This window comes from Mus caroli, chromosome 10, assembly GCF_900094665.2.
Source record: "Mus caroli chromosome 10, CAROLI_EIJ_v1.1, whole genome shotgun sequence".
Lineage (NCBI taxonomy): Eukaryota > Metazoa > Chordata > Mammalia > Rodentia > Muridae > Mus > Mus caroli.
Genome location: NC_034579.1, coordinates 16842710 through 16857272, shown reverse-complemented (window position 1 = coordinate 16857272; position 14563 = coordinate 16842710). Strand labels below are relative to the sequence as shown.

The 14563-nt window shown below is 39.4% G+C and overlaps 1 long non-coding RNA gene across 1 annotated transcript in view; it reads left to right on the top strand.

Moving 5' to 3' along the window:
- Positions 1-14563, top strand: part of LOC115032119 — a 48090-nt gene that overhangs the window by 17421 nt on the left and 16106 nt on the right. Inside the window, exon 2 of the long non-coding RNA XR_003837752.1 lies at positions 4093-4378. This is a non-coding gene — a long non-coding RNA (uncharacterized LOC115032119). The remainder of the gene's footprint in view (positions 1-4092; positions 4379-14563) is intronic.

Genomic DNA, 14563 nt, shown 5'->3' with positions numbered 1-14563 from the left:
GATGGTTGTGAGCCACCATGTGGTTGCTGGGATTTGAACTCTGGACCTTCGGAAGAGCAGTCGGGTGCTCTTACCCACTGAGCCATCTCACCAGCCCGGAATCCACCTTTTTATATACCTTGATTTTACTGCAGTGAATTCTATGTAGACAGAAAACTTTCGTTGGCTAAGCTGACTCGTTTGTTATAATTTGTTACAGCAGCAATAAAACGGCAGTGCAGACATCAAGAATGTAGAAAGAGGAAGACACAGAGCTCTAAGTCCTGATTATTTTGGAAGGAAAGAAGATACACTGAGTTATTTTCCCTTCTTAACTAGCACACATGTGAAAACGCAAGGGCAACAACTGAAGGGGCAGATGCAGGGCTCCCAAAATACTAAAGAAAAAAAAACTAAAACACAAAATCAAAAATGTTAAGCACTTTAAGAAACAGGAAGATGAAGATAACAAGCAACAACAAAAATAAGACCAAAAATTATACAAGATGGTAGAAATGATTTTATATATTAGCAATAATAATATGCTATAAATACATTAAACTTGTAATTTAAGGGATGGAGACTGTCAAATAGAATCAAAATTTAAGTCTATCCATTGTTTTTTTTTTTTTTATGACAGCCTTAAAGTCAAAGAGCATAGAAAAGTTAGAAGATTAGAAAACAATTAACCTTGGAAAATAATTATACATCATGTGGCTAGTAGAGCTACGTGAAAATTCAATCAAGCTCTTAAAGCATTAGTGTTTCAAAGATGACCACTACATAACAATGACCAGTACAACCTAGGAGAGTGGGTCTCAGTCTGTGGGTCATGACCCCTTTGGGGGTTCACATATCAGATATCCTACATATCGGATGGTTTACATTACAATTCATAACAGCAGCCAAATTACAGTTATGAAATTGCAACAAAATAAATTTATGGTTAGGGATCACCACACTATGAGGAACTGTATTAAAGGGTCGTAACATTAGGAAGGCTGAGAACCCCTGACCTAAGAGATACATGACCATTTCAGGCTACCATGCATCTAATAACATTCCCCAAACTCCCCAGACAGTTCCTGACCCAAATCCAAGGATAATTCCTAAGGCCAATGCCACAGTGGGAAGTCTTAGTTCTCTTTAATGCTAAGCAACCTGGAGAGCATACTTACCAAGCTTGATCAGGAAGAACCCCAAAACAGAGGAATTCATAAATTCTCAATCACACATTAGAAACGTGGAAAGTGTCATCATTGACATTATGAACACATCGAAATAAACATGAAAGCATGTCGACTTGATTATGTGATTAATTCAAATTGGTAATCAATGATAAGAAAGGAAATCCAGTCATTTGAGTATTAAAACTTTAAAATCTGTAACTATTGAGTTAAGCCGTGATAATGGAGCTTGAGAAATACTTAGCATGCTTTCATAACTTGAGTTTTAAGCATATCAACACAAAGCATTGTGATAATGTCTCAGGTGAGGCAAGAGAAAGACATAAATATTAAGGAGACAAACATATGAATAAAGGTTTTCTTAAAATAACAGGAAGTAAGCAAGCAACTTGTGGGAAGATGAAAGTTCTCCAAAAGAAAAACAACTTAGTACGTGACAAAGGAAGACAAAGGAAGGCTACACTGATTTTATAGAGAATAAGATACACTGGGCGAAGCTGTCATGTGTACAAAAGAAGAAAAGAAAAGAAAAAGGGCAAAAATAAATAACATTATAAGTGCAATATAAATATTTATTTTCCCTTTTAGCATGTAATGCAACCCAAACTTACCCTTTAGTAAGGTAATAGTCAAAATGACTATCTAGAATCATATATATGTGTTTAGTTGAGGGCAAAATTTCCTAGAAAGTCATGTCTTTCAAATAGATGCCACAAGAAATAAAAGACCGAAATGAACCAATCTGAAAGTATCCTGAGAGAGACTGGCTGGATGCTGTCCAATGGCCCTTCGACTTTAAGGAACCACGCCCATCCCACCATTAGCCCACAGCTACACCATATGTATGGTGCCAGGTATGAGGATGACGGTCTGCATGCAGATAAGGCACCCCCAAAGAGCTTCACCCCTGAATCAAAACAACTCAATGTGTACACTCCCACATTCAGGTTAAAAATTCCTTGGACTTCTGCCTGGCTATATCGGATTTTTGTCTCTGGGTACATTTGAAATAAAATAAAAATATTCATGGAAAAAAGAAACTTGCTGCTTTAATAGAATATCTTACTAATAAATGTGTCCTAACTCAAAAATAATATTCACCTTCCATGTCTAAGCTAAATACCTTTCTTACTTGTTTCCATTATAAATTCTTATTTTGAAATAGATGGAAAATATTGCCTGTTGAGGAAGAATTCAACTTTACTCCCTTTGAATCCTTATTTGTATAATTGTATAACGTTGGCTCTTTATTTTGTTTGCTTTCAAGTGGACTTTTGCCAAAAGCAATAAAATCCTAAACTGACCATTATAAATGTATTCATAGTTTCCTCCTGTGAGTAAAGATAGAGGGGTACTCAGTGCTGCCCTGTGCATCTCTGTTCACCAGGTCTGCAACACCAACAGCATCCACATATTTGAAACCCTGGAGGACATTGGTTTGGTTTTTATTCAAAAAATAACTCTCATGAAACTTTATTTCGCTTCATCTTCATCTTCCCACTTGGATGATCTTACCCACAGACACATTGACTTCTTTCATTCGTCAGTGGGAGAATTACACTCTGGCTACAGAGACGACATCGTGAGTACTTCCTAAGTCATAAGTAGAAAGAAGTGGATTCATTTTAAATTTATTATTCAATAAAATATTATCCCCCATTTGGGACAGATACAGATTTTGTGGCTCATTTGAAATACCAGCCTGTAACCCCATTTTTCTCCAGAGAACAGTACATCCTTCTGAGCTTGACCCTATAAAGCGTTTTATTTATTTGCTTTTTAATTCCAGGGTTGATCTTGGTCTTCGCACACCCTGGCTGGTTCAGGGTGAGCTGTGGCAGCTTGCCTCCATAGTCTTTGGGGGAGGATGACAAGAAGTGGTTCTCACTTTGAAAAAGATCTTTACAGTCCACAGCAGCCAGCTTAGATTTTGAAAAGTTTTGCCTGGATCTGTGACAGTTGGAGGGTTTGCTCTAGTCGCTCGTTCACTCACCTGAGGGGATGGCCCTGCTTACGTTTCTGCTCAGGGATTGACAGGATCTAGTTCCATATACACATTTTCACCATAAATCTTATAATGCTTAAGAATAGAAACAGTGTTCTAAGTGACGTCTTTCTAAGGAGTAGGAAGAATAAGAGCAATGTTAACCTCCTCCAGGTCTATAATAAGGATCCTGAGCACAATATGCTGATGATGTCATTTACACAGGAATAGAAAGGCAGAAACCACAGAGCTGATGGCGTAAGGATGAAGGTTTGTTGAAAGTAGGATATGACTTAGGACTATAAATGGCTCAACTTTATAACTTCAAAGAAAAATTCTCTTACCATGAATCTATTGACAATCCAAGACACATGTGTTAGATACAATGCATGGGAGAGGAGGCATGTGCTTGCTTAGTATTTTGTATTATGTATTAAATCTGGTCCCTAACACTGATGTTTAACAAATGTAAAATTGGTAAAGAATAAACAATAAACACTACAGAACTTTTCCAAACCCTTCAGGTAGTCTCATGAACAGTGCAGATAACCTCCTCACACTCCTCATTAATGCCACGGAATATTCTAGACTTCTCCACGTGAGCTCCACCTTACAAGAGAGTATGTGTCTTTCCTTGTCACCATATGCTAATATTTAGGGAACACCCAGTATTGCTCCATGGCTTCAGGAATGAAGCACACCCATGCTCCCGTCTACTTGCCAACACAGTGACTTGATCACCGCTCTTAGTTTGTCTTTCAGCCCCCTAACCTTACCCAATTATTTTTTAAAAAGCTCTGATTTTCCATCGGTGGCTTAGCCACCACAGTTACAATCTTCTAAAGAAATCTAACATTTTCTTTATTCCTCCCAACAAATTCTCTTCCTGTTTGACTCATTCTCTTCACTTTAATCATTAATTTGTTGTTTCTATTGTTTCAGGTCTTTAACAGACGTCTAGTCTTCTACTCTGGCAAATCTCAAACTAAGGCATGAATCAGAATCACTTGTGGAAACATAGGTTGTGAGCCCGACCCTCCAAATCTCCCAGTGAGACTGAAGCAGAGCCTGCGAATTTATATTTTTGACAAGTTCCAGGAAATTCTAACGCTGATAGATGAGAAACCACCCTTTTCAGACCAGTGGCCTTATTATCTACAATGCTGCTTATTCCATGAGACAAACACATACTGAAGAGTAAGGACTTTGAAACTAGAGACCTGTCTTGGTAAGCTCCCTGTTGCTGTGAAAAAAGACCATGACAAAATCAACTTGAAAGAAAAGTATGCTTTCGCTCACACACTAGCACCATCATGGTGGGGAAATCCTAGAGGCAGGAGAGATTGAAGAGGCAGCTGGTCATATTACAACTCTCAGTCAGAAAGCAGAGGGAGATGAGTTCACACTGTCTCTTTCTCTACTTACACAGTTCATGATCCCACACAGGGAATTGTGCCACCCACAGTGGACAGATCTTCCCACTATATGCACAATCAAGTCACTAACACATTGTTCTAGAGGATTCTAGACTGTCAAGTTGACAATTAATACCAACTTTCATAAGACCTAGTCTCAAAAGTTTATGTTATATCTTTTTAATTAAATTTTAAATTTTTGAGTAAATTGTTGAGTTAAAAGTAGTATCTTACTGTTTTTGATTGATGTATAACTTTTAGCCTAGCAATAGCAGTATGACAGAGTTTTAAAAATATTTATGAGTTTTTTCATTCATATAAATTGACTATCAGTCTCATTTTAATTGTTTTGTTCTCAGTAATTTATAAGAATTTTATATATTCTGTAAGTTGTTTCATTTGTTTTTATATATTACAAATTTATTTAATTAACTATGTACCCTTGAATGTATAGTGCCGTTTCCACACATTTTAATAAAAGCAAAGTTATATATTTTTAAAATTAAATTGCCATTTATTTTATCACAGAGAAAAACCTCAGACTGTGGTACAGTTTCTTTCCTAGCACTTTGAATTTAAGTTTTGATATTACTTAATAGACTACCCACATTATACATAGATTCAACAACATTCCTGATATCTGTGACAGATTTGTGCATCCCCCCACCCACACACAATGACAAAGTATATTATGATTGCAACCTAGCTGATTGTGAGTTGGCATTGATGATGAAGGACATCTCGAATCAAAGAGTTTGAAGTGCTGGAGAGGAATGCTATAGGCTCTATGAAGTATGTGTGACACACAGTAGTAGACCTGCAAGCATCATGAGGCCCTATACCCGATTCTTTGAACAACTATTACTTGAAAAACTATTTGTGTATATATCCTCCTGGTTAGTTTTTGTCAGCTCGACACAAACTACAGTCACGTTGGAAGAAAGAACCTCTATTGAAGAATTGCCTTTATAAGATTGGCCAGTGAGCATGCCCGAGGGAGCATTTCCTTGTTTACAATTGACGTGGAGGCCCTGTCCACTGCCAGTGGTGATTGTTTGTTGTTTGTTTGTTTGTTTGTTTTGAGCAGGTTGTATAAAGAAACAAGTTGAGCAAACCATGGGGAGCAAGCCAGTAAGAGACATTCCTCTGGTGGCCTTTGCTTCAGTTCCCGCCTCCAGGGTCCTACCTTGAGCTCCTGCCTTGGGCCCCCACAGTGATAGACCGTATTATGAAAATATAAACTAAAACAAACCTTTCTCCTCTATCTTGGTCACATTGGTTAGTGTTTTATCACAGCAACAGGGAAGCAAGGTGGGATCTAAGTCTGCGACATGTTTCTTCTGTGGATTCCAAGCTGGTCTTTAACTCATGGTCCTTCGGCCTTAGCCTGCTGAGGTAATAGGGTTATGCATATGTGCTACTGCTTCTATTGTGATCTGCAGGAATATCTGGTTTTTTCCTTCCCTTGTGGGCATTTGTTTCGTTTTGTTGTTTTATGAAACAAGTGCTCAGTCACAAAACATTTTCTCCATTCTGCCTCTGGGTCCACTCACTCCTGAATCTTCTACCATGCTTCTCTGTCTTTCCTGGGTGCTGGGACATGGGAATAGAGCCTTGATTAGATTGAACATTGACGTTTAGATCTCTTTTCTCACAACTTCATACATTGCACTCTTTGATCAGAGTACTCTCTGCATCATTTTTCCTTTGAACCCTCTCTCCAAACTCCTTGCAGTAAGTTCTCCACTGTTCGTGTGTGTGTGTGTGTGTGTGTGTGTGTGTGTGTGTGTGTGTGTGTGTGTTGGCCTAGTGCATTTAATACAGTTGTTTGCATTACTGTGAGAGGACCAGTTAAGTACGGGAAACTTACCAGTGGCCACCTCCCCCAGCAATCATTAGCTTCTTTGGTGGGGGAAGGCAAGGTGAGGGGCCGCCCCTCCAGTACATAATGGAATGCTGGTGGGTTCAGTCTTGGGCAGGTCTGTGGCAATGCCCACAACGTATTCAGAAAACAGCCTTTCACAGTACTTCACAGTACTTCTTCCCAGCCTTTGGCTCTTACATTCTTTCTGTTCCTTCCTCCAAGGTGTTCCCCTGAGCCCCAGAAGGAGTGATGTAGATGTCTTATTTAGGGCTGAGCACTGAACAGTTATTTGTTCTGAGCTCTGTGATCATTATGAATCTCTTCACTGACTGCAGCAGACTACAATAGGAAACGTCTCTGCTGCCGGCTGAGAGCAGCACTTATTGGTTTGATCCTTGGCTGTCCACTGGACTTTCTCAGGTTCCTTCCCTGCCCTGGGGTGGCCATCTGCAATGGGTGGTTCTATTTACCCCTTGAGTCTTTCTTTGAATAATCAGACTACAGGATTACTGATATCCTGGCCTGAGGGTAGTTGTTCACTGGTGTAGTCTCAGATCTCCATCCATTTTCAATATATTTTATTTATGCTTTGAGAATTTCATACATGCATGCAGTGTATTTGATCATATTTACCCCTGCCAGTTCCTCCTGGACACGGGTACTTAACATAAGGCAGGAAGCAAATAAAAGCTTTTTGGAAAAAATGAAAGATTCTAATCATGGCTTCCACATTCTTAAACACACAAGAGTCAAGTGTCTGTTGTGTGTTGTTCAGATTTGCATCCTGCCACTTTTATGGGACACAACAGTCCCACAGTACTTTGGTTTTTGCCTTTTCTCCTATACTTCAGCCAGAGCAGCATTTTACTGTACTCCAGTCTTCTATGTCGGGATCTTTTTGTTTCTATCTTGTTGACACTCTGCCCGATACTAAGGACCATATTCTCTGTGTGTGTGTCGTGGAACATTGACATTAGCCTTGATTTGCTGCTGTTCTCTGTTCTCTTGTCAATACTCATTGATTCTTCTAGTCACTACTATCTCTCTCTCTCTCTCTCTCTCTCTCTCTCACACACACACACACACACAAACACATATGTATATCAATAGTAAATTGTACCTTTTTTATCTGGATGAAATTATAAAGAATAAAAGTTTTCTAATCTTGGTAGGGACAAGGAGAAAAAAGTGTTAAACATTACTGACAATAACTTATGGAGGAGAATTTGGCAATATTTGGCAAAGTCCTACACATGCAAATAGTCTTTGGCACATCAGTTTCCATTTTTGTGAATATTTCCTAAGGCTATTTTAGAGGTGTGTGCAATATTACTCACAAAATATAGAATTTTGTGAATGTGCAAAAGTGTGAATGGAAGGGTTCAGAAATGTAAACCATGTTTAGAAATTTTTGATGCAACTACTAAAAAGAAGAAAATAATTATTTATTTATATGGAGAAATAACTATAATATCAAAAACTGGACTCAAAGCTAATTTCTGAGCAATTTATTATTTTAGAGGAAAATAAGATTAACTAGGAAAACATCAAAATGATAAATGGCAAAATGCTTACAAGAATTTTGTGACATCATTGATATTATAAAAGTTTGAAATGTTATCCTTTTATATTTTCCAAGTTCTTAGGGGCATGCATTACATTCATAATTTTTACTCATGGCCAAGACAATTAATTTTAATGTTTCAAGTGGTCTGTGCGGCTCACCACCTGGCTTCCTCTCCAGCCCTCCCCCTGTATAAGACCTAAGTTTACATTTCCCCATTCTCAGCTTAGGCCTTTCTCCCCAAGCCTAGCCATTGTTCTTCCTGGAGCTGACCTAGCCTCTTATATAGTCCTGTTCTGTTGCTATGGAGAGTCTACATCACAAGCCTGTGTAAGTCAAGAGCCTGCCACAGGGCTACCCAGCTCTGGAGCTCTCTATGCAATCATTTGAGATTTTTGTGGAGACTTATTTCCAGTCCCCAGCCTCCCCCCAACCCCCACCATGATTCCTTCTCTGGTCTTTATGTCTATCAGCTTGCTAAATGGAAAATTCTCTCTATTTTAGACTTGGCTCTCCAGGAAAGCTGACCCAGAGCATTCACAAGTTGGTGGGTGCTTTATGTCTAACGTGGTCAGTGAGAATTATCACAGGAGTATGAAACATTTGTGGCTATCTCTACTTTGCAAGTGTGTTTGCATATAAAAACCATGTTTTTTCTTTATGCTAAACAGCTGTGCCAGCCCTGTGTTTTATTATTGTGTGTTTCCCCAGTGGGTGGTAAACAATTCTGCAATAGAGACTTTGTGTATCATTAAATCCCCTGCAAGGTTGGGGATACCTGCATAGAGTAAGTGTTCTGTGTTTACAGAATTGACTTGAACAAGTCAAGGCTAAAAATGTAGTTCTTGACCACAAGATGTACTCTTGAAAATGTTGTAGTTTTAATATACTTCGGCTTTGCAAAGTAATTTATTACCACCACTCCCAAAAATAGTTTCAGAATTATTGGCATTTAATTGTGGGTGAAGTGTGCATATCAGTAACAAGTGCTTCTGTTGAGAGTATATACACATTTGGTTTAGGTTTAGGGAAGCAGGGCCCTCAAAAGAAGTGTCAGCACATACTGACGCAATCTAAATGTAGCTGCCTTGTTTATTTAACTGTTATAATTTATCCTTGTTGTGTGATCATGTCTAGAGGCAAGACTCTTGGCAGCTGACTGTAATGTGGGAGGAGCTACCTTGTCTTTTTGGCCATGTGACCAGTCACAGTGCCTCCACCTATAAACACTGAACACAGAGCCCTTGCCAGACATGGGACTTATAGCATCTTGATATTCGCCTTCTTGGCTTCCAAAGTTTTGAGAAGTAACTTTCTGTTGTTTATAAACAATATGGATTCAACTCTTTGATTCTGCTGCCTGAACACACTAAGATGCACACAGGAAGGCCAGGCTCCCTATTGCCTAAGTTTTAAAGCTCCCCCCTTGCCAAAGAGCCAGAGGGAACAGTTATTCCCAACACCAGATCGCAGTCAGTACTCAGGCTCAGGCTAATGGCATAAAGGATATATAGAGTATGTCAGTGGTCCACATTATATTATAAAGGTGATCAATATTATAGCCCGGATGTTCTGTTGGCTAAAATATGCTGTAAGTAAGACATCAGGAACTGGCATTCCCATGAGTGGGTCAAACCTCATACCTCTCCAAAGATATTCCATATCTCCAGCTTACCGTTTCAGCTTTAAAAAAACATAGATAGCCCTGAGCAATCAACACTCATTAGTTCCTTCCTGTGAACATGCCTGTAATTGGAAAAAAAACTACAGAAATACAGTCTAGGAGTCAAAAATATAATTTTAGAATGAGAATAGAATAGATCATAGCTATAAATGAATATAATCAATAGTGAGCCTTGAACCTGGGTTGAAAAATTAACTTATATTCAGCTATCTCATTGGATTTCTTTTTAATTTATATTTTACTTAATTAGGTTATAATTATATTACTTTCCCTATTCTTTTCTCCTTCCAGCCCCTTCTATGTGCCACCATTCCTTTTCAAATTCACGTCCTCTTATTATTATTACATATATTGTATGTAAATAAACATAAATTCAACCTGTTGAATATGTTTATTGTTGCTTTTTTTTTTTTTTGAGGGGTAGCTAAACACCTAGAATGCTTACCTCTGGGGAAATACTAATATTTCCCTTTTCAGTAGTTTTTAATTGTCTGTAGTTCTTTATCTAGGAGTGGGGCCCTATGTGATTTCCACTGTCTAAACTGGCATGTTAGCTCGTGTTGGCATGGTTGTTCAGGCTGTGTTTAAGCAACCATATTGTTGAGATTTCATGGGTGTAGCTTCCCTATAGCATCTAGAAGACAGGACCTTTCAGTACACTTCCTGGTACTCTGGTTCTTAAAGTCTTTCCATACTCCCCACTTCCATGATCTTCCTTGATCATTATGTGTAAGAGTTATGTTGTAGATATATCAATTGGGTAGAACACTCTGCAATCAAATGTTCTCTGTGTTTTGATTAGTTATGGCTTTCTGTGATGGTCTCTATCTGCTGGGCAAAAAAATCCCCTTTGATGAGGAGTGAGGGCTACAGTTGTAGGTGGGTATAAGGACAGAGTTAGAAATTATACTGATTTAGCCATAGACTATCCAACCAAAACCCCAGTACCAGCCATGAGAAACCTCTTTTCATGTTATTGGCCAGTCAGGGGAATCCAAGAGATTCCAAAACAATATAGGCTATTGCTCTTGCTCTTAGTTGTCATCAAGCAGAATAATCACCCCAAGTGGCATAATTTTATTTAAAATTGTATATATAATTATATATATTATGTAAATTTTGCAATTTAGGTAAATAAAGAACAATATGATTCCTCATAGCTTATTGAAGCATCCTTTGCTGAGGTTTGACTCTCCTCCGCTTCTATACTGACTTCAGGCCCCCCACCCCCCATTTCCCCATCCCCTCCACAGGGCCTCAGTCTACTTCTCTTAATGTTCAGACCCCAAGATCAGGTAAGTTGATCTCATTCCCCGAGGACCCCAGTCCTGCATTTTAACTAGAATCCTATCACTAAAGAACCTGTAACCCTTAGTCCCTCCCTCTCCATTATAAATTGTCTTACAACTAAGGGCTTCCTTTAAAGAGCTATCCTTATAAAACCACATAGAGGATATTGGTTACCATTGACTGGGGCAGGATTGGAAGGGAGAGCAATGAAAGAAGGTAGATTCGTGATGGATGCCTTGGACAAAAGAAACATCACAGCAGAGGCCAATGATTGACAGCAATTAAGAGCATATTTAAAGTAGGTAGCAGAAATTATCTTGTATGTTCCCAATGTAAAGAAATAATATGATTAAAGAAGTAGATATGCCTTGATCAGGACATTATTCCTTGTGGGGATATACCAAAACATTTCATCACTCATTATATTTCCATAGTAATTCAGACACCCTGAGCATCCCTCAATAGTCAACTTGACACAGCCCTGCGTTATCTGAGGGACCCTCAACTGAGGGGATAACCTCAATCAGATTGGTCAGTGGGCACTTTTATGGGGCACTTTCTTGATTGCTGATTGCCATTGGAAGGCCCAGCCCACTGTGGGTGATGCCATCCCTTACCAGAGTGTCCTAGGCTGTGTAAGAAAGCTAGTCATCAGAAGTCAGAGGGAGAGCAACGACCCTTGAGGGTTCTTCTTTGTGGTTCCATCTTGTGATTCTGGTTCAGTTCTCTCAGGAGCTCCTGCCCTGACTTCCCTCAATGGTGACCTGGGACGTTTGTCCATCCCTTTCCTCCTCTAAGTCACTTTTCATCCTGATATTTGTCACAGTAACAAAAGCAAACTAGGGCATCAGGATAGTCTGTTTCAGTGACAGAAAATAGACTAAAACAAGTAACATTTTTCAAAATGGCACCAGAATATAGATAAAGACACAGAAGAGTCAGATTGTGAGTTTCAGTTAAAATAAGAAGGGGTCACTTTTTGTTCTCTACTTTGTTTCTACCCCTTTCCTATTTTTACCTAGACTATTTTTTTCTGCCAGAGGGGTTAAATTAAGACAGTTTTTCTGTTTTTATTTATAATAATTTTATAATAAAACTTTTTACTGTATATTTTACTTATTTACACTTCAAATGTTATCCCCTTTCCCAGTTTCTCCCACCCCCGAACCCCCCATCCCATTCCCCCTCCCACTGCTTCTATAAGTATACTCCATCTACCCACCCACTTCTGCCTCCCTGCCCTGGCATTCCCTTACACTGGGTCATCTATTGAGCCTTCACAGGACCACGGCCTCTCCTCCCATTGATGCCCTACAAGGCCATCCTCTGCTACATATGCGGCTGGAGCCCTGGGTCGCTCCATGTGTACTCCTTGGTTGGTGGTTTTGTCTCTGGGAGCTGGGGGTGGGGTGGGGTGGGTCTGGTTGGTTAATATTGTTCTTCCTATGGGCTTGAAAAGCCCTTCAGCTCCTTCTTCTTGAACTGCATCATGGCTTAATTAATTCTTGCAGGCCAGCTTGGCATTTATGGTGCCCATGTTGGTAAAAGACGCCTTTGCAAGCCTAAACAACAATAATCACATTGGAACCCTGTCACAACAAATTGATTCTTTTAATCAGGCACACAGCTACAGACACTCTAACAAAGAGGTCTGCGACCTGTCCGATGACTTTAAACACCCATTTCTCCTGAGCAAGCGGGAGTGAATGGCGTGTTCATTCATTTCTCAGGCAAAGCATCCCATATGGCAGGGCGGGCCTCCCTAAAGAGAGGCGCGTGGGCTGCTAACTATTGCATGTGTAAAATCTTTAGCTATGGAAATATTTTTTCAATTTACACTTGTAAGTATTCTTTATAGAGATGTGATTTATGTGAATGTATTTGAGGATTAAAAGCATAAGATACACAGCTGGATGATAAAACGAAAATACTGTTCAACACACTCAAGAGAGCTTGTTAAGAATATTCTTTGAGCTCTTGAGCATGTGGCGCCTTCCTTGAGTCTCTGGCTGCTTCTTGGATCCTCTCACAAGAGCCCCTTCCTTGTCCCCTTCAGAGGCCCTCTCCCTGATAGCTCAGCAGTCTTTCCTCATGCCTGTGTCTCTCTAGGACCTGTGTGCATAAGAATGGTAGATCACGTTAATTTTGTTAGCTGCAGTGTGCTGTCATTTCTATCCATGGTTCATCAAACCCTACATGTCTGCTCTCATACCCTCTTACCTTTCAATTAATTGCAATATAGACAAATATTTAAACAATGAACACTCCAAAGTGAAAATGCAAGGGAAGCCATGAGATAAATATTTTTCTATCAAAACATGTCATATATTTTATATTGAATTGTAATATAAGCTTAGCCCACAGTTAGTAAAACTACCTCAAGATGGACACCAAAATAAAGTAGATATTCAGTTTAATAATAGTTTTAAGGAACACATTATCTTTGAAATGTAGAGTATAGCTCGAATTGATGAGTTTATTGAGATTGCTGACAGGGCTATGAATGAGGATTTACTGACTTATGGGAGCCTTGGTGACTCTCAGCCAACTGTGTATTCATACAATCCACCCCAGAATAGGTGACGAGTCACAAATCATAGATTCCCATGCAACCTGCAGGGAAGAATCTCCCCAAGAAGCCATGGGGAGGGTCTGTGTGAGTCTTAACACTTTCTTCTGATTTCTTAAGTTGGTTGTCTGTTTCATGAGCAACCTTCTTTCTTTTCTTTCAAGAGAGAATGTTTCAAAATAGGAAATATACTGTATTTTAACCCCATCTCTGGCTCTTATGTTTCTCTCTTCCTTCCATGATGTGCCTTCGGATTTTCCAGGGAATTATTTTCTTCTGCCTAGGTTTGGGTACTGAGTCACTGTACCACAGCAATAACTTATTCTCAGCAGTCTGACTGCTGCCCACAGCAGCAAGGATTCTCTTCATGAGCAGAGACTGACAGCATGGATGATCTATGGGCATATGCACAAATGTTTAAAAGGCAAATTGACAATAATGTAACAGCCACTTGGCAAAACAATAGCAGTAACCTCTCTACTGATGCTTAGCACCTTCTGAGATGTGGGTTCTGTGCTGGTTCCAGGATCAAATGTGAGTTCCCTTCTTCATAGTTGTCTCACATCCATTAAGTTTATAGTAGTCCTGCCAGGTATGCCATTCTTGCCCTCAGAGACTTTTCTGACATGTAGATAGCATAGCACATGAATGCCATAAGCAAATGTGGCTGTCAGCAACAGTTACCCCTCACTTGCTGTGGGATAGCTGAGCACCTTCTCTTAGTAACAAAGCCAGCCATCAGAGAGCTATGTTCCAGCATATCTTGCCTGTAGAGCATTCTGAGTCTTCAGCAATAGAGACTTAATTCTGGTTCTGCTGTGTAACCAATATCTTGTATTAGTGGGGATGCTCAAGGACCTCTTTGGCTAATATCTCAAAGAGAGGCAGGGCAGTCTACCCTGGTCCTGTTTTTGTTGTTGTTTGTTTGTTTGTTTGTTTGTTTTACAAATCAAACTTTTGTCTTTCTAAGAGTGTCGTCTTCTACAAGTGCAGGCTGATTTCTACATTTAGATTCCTTTAGCTGCTG